Genomic DNA, 8,544 nt, shown 5'->3' with positions numbered 1-8,544 from the left:
AAAAAGATTGTTGTGTGACCCAAAAACTACGGATGGAATTTTAACCCACCTTCTAACCCACACAATCTGCACTTAATATCCTAGTGCCAAAAGTTTGGTTAAGAATTTACCTTCAAAATATACTGTTACAGTGTTATACAAACCTATTTTAACGTCTGTGAAGATAAAAGATAAAAAACCCTTCTCTCATCTCTCCCCCAAAATACAAGAAATCACGCTAATCTCTTTCCACTTCCCCAGATAGATATTCAAAACCCCTATTTTCCAGTTGTTTCCTTTATCAAAATCCTAACAAATTTCTTGAATCAAACCTCTGGATCTCTATACAAAGGTTTCAAGAATTTCTTGAAACCTAACTCCTTCATTCTAGGGACAAAATCCCCATTTTGTTTCCATCACCATTTCTTAGACCCTAACAAGTTGTTGTTTCTCAGTATGAAGATTATTAAGAATTCCGTCATGGATCATTTTAACAAACTATACCGCTCGAGGTTGCATTAGATATTTTAACTCGTGTACTAGCAAAATCGGTGCTTGACTGCAAATCAGTCTGCAGAAATTGGAGAAATATTGTTGATATTGCTTCTAAGGATCCATTATTCATTCAGATGCACTTGTATCATCTGAATCATCCATCTGCTGCCAAGGATTCATGTGATTTGGGATTTCTTGCTTTAACTGAGAGAGGATATTACTTTTCGAATATAACGATGATCAGAATCATGAGTTAACAAAACCGATTAATAAGAGAGATTAATACAACAAAATTGGTAATGGTTCTTTGTTTGTTGGTTCCTTCAATGGGTTACTCTGTCTTGCTTGACAGGAAATTGAAAAACCTATTTGTGTTTATAACCTTTTAACCAAAGAATATGTTGTGCTTCCAGAAATTATAGACCCATTTGTCAATCCTCATGAGTTTGATGATTGGTTGTTCGGATTTGGTTAAATTTCTACAGCAAATGAGTACAAAGTTGTACGGATTCTATATAAACTTGGCAAAAGGGCAACGGAAAAATAGATGCACTGTTGTTTCTCTTCTTCTGTTGCAGTACTATTGCTTTCTTCTCTAAAATCTAAACCTCTATATCTCAAAGTAATCGAAATCGGTCTCCTCGGCCGAGTAATCGGCGAGTACTCGATACAAGGTAAATGAGCGAGGCGATTTCCGAGTCCAAGGTCATTCCGATGAAAAACCGAGTAATCGACCGAGGAGACCGAATAATCGACCGAGAATACCGAGTACTCGCCGAGTAATTAGCCGAGGAGACCGAGTACTTGCCGAGTAATTGCTCGAGGAGACCGAGTATTAGGTATAAATCATGGCTCGTGAGTATTATATATAAATATCTAATAAATAGGTTTCGAGTATGAGACCGATTTCCAAATCCAAGCTCATTGCTCCTCGCTACAAGGTACTCCACTAGACAGGACCGAGGAACCATTTCAATTACCTTGCTCTATCTCTAAATCTCTCTTTCATGTCTCTGTCTCATTTCTATGTTTCTCTTTTCTGCATCTTTTCTTAATTTTTTCTCCAACCCCTCGAACACTGACACAAAAGTCAAAAGACTTCCTTAGGTACTTTCATAATATTTATCTTTTAAAAGGAGTACTAAATATTTAAATGGGCCAGTAAAAAACTAGAAAGTTATTTACTATAGTTATTACATCACGTTGTTTTCACATTTTCACTCCATGTTCATGCATTTTTTAACTGTGTCTTCCTCTTCTAACCATCCGAGAACAAAAGGGAAAACACTAAGAAAAACTGAACACCATTATTCCTTTAAAACAATACAAGGTAACTTGGTGATTTTCTTAATCAATTAATAAACTATTCCGATCTTGATTTTTGTTTAAATTAGATTTAGGACCCAAATTGAATAATTACTTATAATATTTTTAGGCATCGATTTTTGGCATCTCCACCGAGTGAATATACTGTTTTTACCTAAAATTTAGGCTGAATTCTCTCTCTCATCTCCTTTCTCCGTAAAGTTCTCCCTCATATTCCTTCTTCATTTTTCTTTTTCCTGTTGGTCGTACTTAGCGACTGATGTTGCTCATCGACTTTGATTAATATTTTGCACAAAAAGAAAAACTAATCTAAACATCATATATCAACTAAGTCTTTGTACTTTGGAATTCCTAATCTAAACGCTATCAGTGATGAGTTATTTTGTCCCCAATTGTAAATTCAAACTCCTCTTTGTTCCTTAAACAACAACCAAAAAAAAAAAAAAAAACGAGCCTGCATGACCCATATATGCAGTTTAAGTTTTTAACCCAAAATGTATCCGCCTGTCGAAAGTTCGGTTAAGTAATTACCGAGTGGTAAATCATCAACGCGTGTCAAAACATCTCTCTCCCCAGAAGCGTGAACCCCCCCCCCCACCCCCACCCCACACACATTTTCCTTCCTCAAAACCCTAATAAAATTTCTTGAATCAAATTGCTGTTTCTCTGTACAAAGATTTCAAGAATTTCTTAAAATCTCCAATCCGAGACTTCTGAAAACTCTTTTTCTTGAACCCTAACTCTTTCTTTCTTTCTGCAGACAAAATCCCCATTTTAAACAAGTCGTCGTATCTCAGTACGAAGATTAGTTGGGATTTCCTCATGGATCCTTTCAAAAAACTACCACTCGAGATCGCATTAAATATATTAGCTCTTGTACCAGTTGAATCGGTCCGTCATTGTAAATCAATCTGCAGAAGTTTGAGAAACGCTGTTGATATTCATTTCAACGATCATTTCAAGAAACTACTATACAAGACTAGATTAGATATTTTAAGCCTACCAGCAGAATCGGTGCTTGATTGCAAATTAGTCTGCAGAAATTGGAGAAAGATTGTTGGTTTTGTTACTAAAGATCCATTGTTCATTCGGATGCACCTGTATCATCTCAATCATCCATTTGCTGCCGAGGATTCTTGTAAGTTGGGATGAATATTACTATTTTGAATATAATGATGATCAAAATCATGAGTTAACAGAACAGGTTGAGGAAAGACAGATCAATACAGCAGAAATTGGCGATGGTTCTTTGTTTGTTGGTTCCTGCAATGGTTTAATCTGTCTTGCTCGACAGGAAACTGAAAGACCTATTTGTGTTTATAACCCTTTAACCATTCGGTTACATTTCTGCAACAAATGAGTACAAAGTTGTAGGGATATATGAGTCGAAGTCTAATTTTTTGGAAGTCTACATATACACTCTAGGCACTAATGAATGGAGAGACCTTGGAAGAAATTTCAATCTGGAATTCAGCTCTTCACATTATAAGAAACTTGGTAGCTTTGCCAGTGGAGCCATTTATTGGATTGGCGGCGTGGTAAATAAGATTGTGACCTTCGATTTGATTGAGGAAAAGTTTTGCCAACATCTCACACCTCCTCCTTTGCCACCAAACACGGAATTGGTTGGTCAGAAAATAGGGGTCTTAGATGGGTTGTTGTATATTGCTATATACGACCAAGGAGATGAACTTTTCGACATATGGGTACTAAAAAGTAAGAATGATAATCACGTCAAGAAAAAGGGAGAGAAACATCAGTTGCTGGGTTGGAGTAAAGAGCTAAGGGTTGATGAAGATGGATTACTAGCCGTTACGAAGAGTGGTGGTGTTTTAACTTATGATAATAATGATCAATATGTCAACCTTTATGACACAAAAGCTTCAACCTCGGAAATTCTTTGGGATTTGGATTACAAGGTTCAGCAAGTATTCCCTCACAAGAACACCTTCGTGTCGTTGAAAGAATTAGGGGAAGAAGATACGGGATATATCTCTGAAGACAGTTAAAGGAGGCAGAAAGCTGTGATTCGCCTTTCTAGCAGCTACAGGAGGATGTGAACCCTTAATACATACTACTGGTAATCTTCGTTGAGTTTTGGCAGTAATATTCATACCATTCTGTAGACTTAAAGAGTTTCATTAACAAGTAACCTTTGTGTTAACCTCAATATTGTTGACACTGTGTTAGTATTTTCTTTTATTCCGTCTTTATATCATCCATCCAACTTTGTGGGAGTGTTTTCTATTTTGGGTTAAACCATATTGCTTTGTAAATGTCCATTTTGTTAGTGGCTCAACCTTATTTCCATGAGTTTGATGTATACTGTACTGAGTTATTTTGTTTATACATGGGGGTCGCATATGCAGGAAAAATCATAAATTTGAATTTCACAAGAAACAGCTAGTTAATCAGGCACAGTTCTCTATGATAATTGACATGATTTACGTCTCCGTTCTGTGTTTATCGTCATCTAGCTGCTTTTCCACTTTCATGGGAAGGCAGTGAGCCAGTTACCTTGCAGGGTACAACTAGGATTCAGAACAATGATTCCATTTGCAGCTAGGAGTTTGACATCTTGAGTTTGCACTTAAACTGTTGTTATTCACACACTTCATGCCTACTCCCACAGCTCTATCAATTTTCCATTTGCTTAGCTCTGTTCAGTTAGATCTCAAGTTGTGTCATTTCACTCTGATGATAACAATGGCATCGATATATGACTAGGCTTTATTCAGTAGCCAACACTAGCTCAGTTGAATTAGCTGCGTAAACAGTCACTTTAACTAAAATTATTATTCATGTGCAATTCCTTATTCGTCAGTAACATGTTTATTTCCCCTATCGTTGGCATGTCGAGATATCCGAGTGAAGAATGCTCAATGTTATCAGCTGGCCATGCTTTGCTCGCTATTTTTTATCGACAGTCAGTTCTCATTTGAAAAAGATTTTGAAGCTCTCTGAGGAGAACAGAATGGCAACCTCTTACTGTTTTAAAACCTCAGGTCGTTATTGGCCTGCATATAAAGCCTATGGTACATCTGGTAAAGTATCCTTGACTCTCCGTGTTAGCAGCTGGTCATGCTTTGCTTGTTTTTGTCGGCGGTCATCTTCCAGGTGAAAAAGCTATTGAAACTGTCGGAGGAAATACACAATACTAGCCTCTCACTGTTTTAAAACCATAGGCCATTATGGCCTGTGTATATAGCCTCTGGTACCTTTGGTCATTGAATTGTCCCACTGCATTTCCTTCTTCTTCTTGTGCATCACACCACCATAGTCAGTTTCAGCCACATTACATTAGGCCATCGTTGTAATTTTGGTAAAGATAAGTGGTATGTTTGATTTACTAAGAAAAAATCTAGGGCATAACACTGTGAGCGATTCTAAGTTTACCAGATGATATAAGTATTGATAGTGAATTAGGTGTTGTTGGTGATTCTGGTAATGATGGTTTGTCCTTCTGAGACTGAAGATGATATTTTTTCAATGTATGTTGTTATGGATTAATTTACTTCAGCAACATCAAATGAGAATACTATTACTGGTAGAACGTTGAACAGACCTAAGTGATGAGTCAGCTGAATTCTGAGAGTTTAGTATTCGGTGGTGGTTTCAGTGGGATCTCGATGAGATTTAGGCATCAACATGGTGAACCAATGGATGGTTTCTACTTTTATTAAACCTGATTTGTTAATGTGTAGTTGTTTTGAAAGTGGTGGTCCTCTTTCAAATGAAGTTAAGAAAGCTCTTTCTGCTGCTAAGCTTTCTGAGGTTGCACTTGTTGATCCAAAGCGTTCCAAGAGGTATAATTTCTTTAAATGTTGAATTTGTTTCTTCTTTAATGTGTTCTAGCGCAGGGAGAGCTAAAATTGCAGTGTTTTGTTCTGTGTTGGAAAGATATTTTTACAGATAAGTGTTTTGAATCAAAGTGTTTGTAATTTTAGGGTGTTAATCAACTTTGTTTATGTTAGGTATGATATGTTTTGACTGAGATACCTGTGAGGATAGTCAACTGAGGAGAATAATAACTGAGATACGAAGGATGATGTACTAGTCTAATTTCTTTGAGTATTTACATCTTTCTTGGTTATTCTAATGATTTACGGCTTAGGCAATATGTTTTTGATCAACTTCTTTGTCAAGGTAACTCTTTTATATCACCGAGTCTTTGATTACTGTATATATACTTGAGTATTGCTCTTTGAAAAATCGTTACTTTGCCAGTTAAAATTGGAGATATGATGGTTCAGTTCCTCATTACTGTTATAGAAACATGTACATCTGACCGAGGCCTTCTAGATAAGTAATTCAACATGATCTATTAAACTCATAATTCTGCATAATTTTTTATGACGAACGCCAACCAAGTACTGTAAGTAAATTGATCGCGGTGGTTCAACCATTTGATAACCAAAGTCATTCTCTGATAAATGATCTAACTAAGACCCTTCTCAGCATTATGTAAAAGTTGTCTGGTAAGGTGTAGACATCATCTTTTAGTGCTAATAAATTCTGTGTAGATTCAATGTGTCTGGGATGCTGCTGAGGCTTACTCAGCTCCTTTTATCGTTCTAAGTTCTCATTCACATGCGCACCTCCTTTTATGGTTCGATGATTTTAGAGAAGCTCATGCTTGGTCAGTCTACCTCCGACTGTTATACTTACCACCTTGTATATGTATGTGAGTCGCTTTGATCCTGAGAATGTGGTTTGTTTGACTATCTTTGCTGCTTAAGACCTGATAATCTGGTGCTGCTAATCAGAAGAAACATTATGATGGTTTTAAAACTGATGAAGTATTCCTGTAGTTTGCATCATGGGAGGACTATGGTTACCAAACTACCGCGATGGCTAATCATACTGTCTTTGTTGATAACAATGCCTGGAGTAACTCACATATCGCAAATGTTGCAACTGCCAGGTAAAATATGTTCTTGTCGTCTTTGGAGGTTAGCTTGGTAAATAATTGTGGGCCATTCAAGATATCAATGTGGAACCGCTCTGACTTGATTCTAAATTTTTGATATTCAGGTCTCGTTGGATACCGTAGCGATGTAACAAATAAGTATCTGTGGATGGTTCGTATTGGAGTTGGTGTTTTTCCTCACATCAAGGAGCCTGACTATCTCGTAAGTTGACACTGTAACTAGATTTTATCATTTTAAGACAGTCTCGTTTCTCCTTTTGGTAATACTCGTTTCTCGTAAGTTGACACTGTGGCTTTGCACCAATTTCGTATATATGTCTGGTCTCTTATATTTCATCTATGATATCAACAAAAATGAAAACTGAGAGTAACTTTTTCGTATCGGAGGTGGTGTTTACAAAAAAAAAAAAAAAAAAAAAAAAAAAAAAGAAATCCGAATCCCATCAGGAGTTTGGGCTATTGAACGGACAGATGTTTACTTTTACGCACCGATAGATGTTTACTTCTCCACTCTATTCGCGCCCTGACGCTGTCTCCATGGTTCTTCTTAGCACACTTGCTCACCCGCTTTGGTTTAGCACTCTTGTTCCCCGCCTTTTCTTGTCTTTCTTCACAATGTAATTTCCTTTTAGCAGCTTCAACTATTTTGGGCTCTTGAATTACATCATCTTGATTTTTATAAGAAAGGTTTTGATACATATTAGTCCCTGGTATCTTTCTCACTCTAAGCCTGAGAACACATCTTTCTTTGGGTTCCGTTTGTCGTCTCAAATCAACAAGAGATGGTTCAACATCTCTAAGCGAATCATCTTCAAAATCACTACCAAACAATCTACCATACAAGTAACGTTTTTGATCACGTAACTGACCCCCCTCTGCCATGATTTTTTACTAAAGAAAAATAAGAAGCAAAAGAAGAAGTACCTGATTATATTTTGTTACCAGGACTTCGCTGTCTGAAATTTTTTGTTATGCTTGGTTGAGACCTTATAACAGTATTTATAGTGTTACTGAGGACGATATATAGAAACTAAACTTCAGCTTCTACATCTTAGCTTGCTAGTATATGGTCTGGTTTCTGATTCCTAATATAAGAATTGCGTGTGCTAAACTTGATGGCAAGTGCTAAATAAAACCCGAGTTTGACACCGGAGGTTTCAGAGTTCAGTCGCATAACATAACCGTGTGAATTCACGCGGTTCGAGTTGGTATTAAATCGGAATACTGGTGGTCAAACCAGGTCAAATTGGTACAGAATAGGTCAATTGTGTGGGTCCTACGTTGATGTGTGGGCCCTTCCCGCTTTCCTTTCCCAATTTCCTCTCCTCTTCGGATTCTGCTCCTCTACTTCTTCTCAAATTTCTAGATCTCTTCTATCGTCCTAGGTCCATGGCTAACCCCGAAGAGTCTACTTAGAAGAATGGCATATTCAACCCCCAAGAGTACAACAACGTGGTCGTGCCGGAGTGGTTATCGGGCATGACTAGAAATCATGTGGGCTTTGCCCGCGCAGGTTCGAATCCTGCCGACCACGGTTTTTTTTGTCCTGTTTTTGCAGCTCCTCTTGGTGTGAATTGTTTTTGCAGGCAGCTCCTCTTGGTGTGATAATACGAGTCAATGCATGCGTTGATTGGTTTTTGCATAGGCACTTGTGCAAACATACTAGCAAAATCTTTAACACAAGCACTTGCAGAGATGGAATGCGACGCAACAGCATCCACTTCCATTTTACTCTAGGAAATAGCTTACTGAATTTTATCATTCAATTCAACATATTGCAAGTTCATTCATAGCATTGATTGTCAAAATAAATA

At 37.3% G+C, this 8,544-nt stretch overlaps 1 non-coding gene across 1 annotated transcript; it reads left to right on the top strand.

Moving 5' to 3' along the window:
* Positions 1 to 8,182: 8,182 nt before the first annotated feature.
* On the top strand, positions 8,183 to 8,264 carry TRNAS-AGA. Its single transcript has one exon. It is a non-coding gene; the product is annotated as a tRNA-Ser (tRNA).
* The last annotated feature ends 280 nt before the right edge of the window (positions 8,265 to 8,544 follow it).

Source organism: Papaver somniferum, unplaced genomic scaffold, assembly GCF_003573695.1.
Source record: "Papaver somniferum cultivar HN1 unplaced genomic scaffold, ASM357369v1 unplaced-scaffold_29, whole genome shotgun sequence".
Taxonomy (NCBI): Eukaryota; Viridiplantae; Streptophyta; class Magnoliopsida; order Ranunculales; family Papaveraceae; genus Papaver; species Papaver somniferum.
This window is presented reverse-complemented; position numbering and strand designations above follow the sequence as displayed.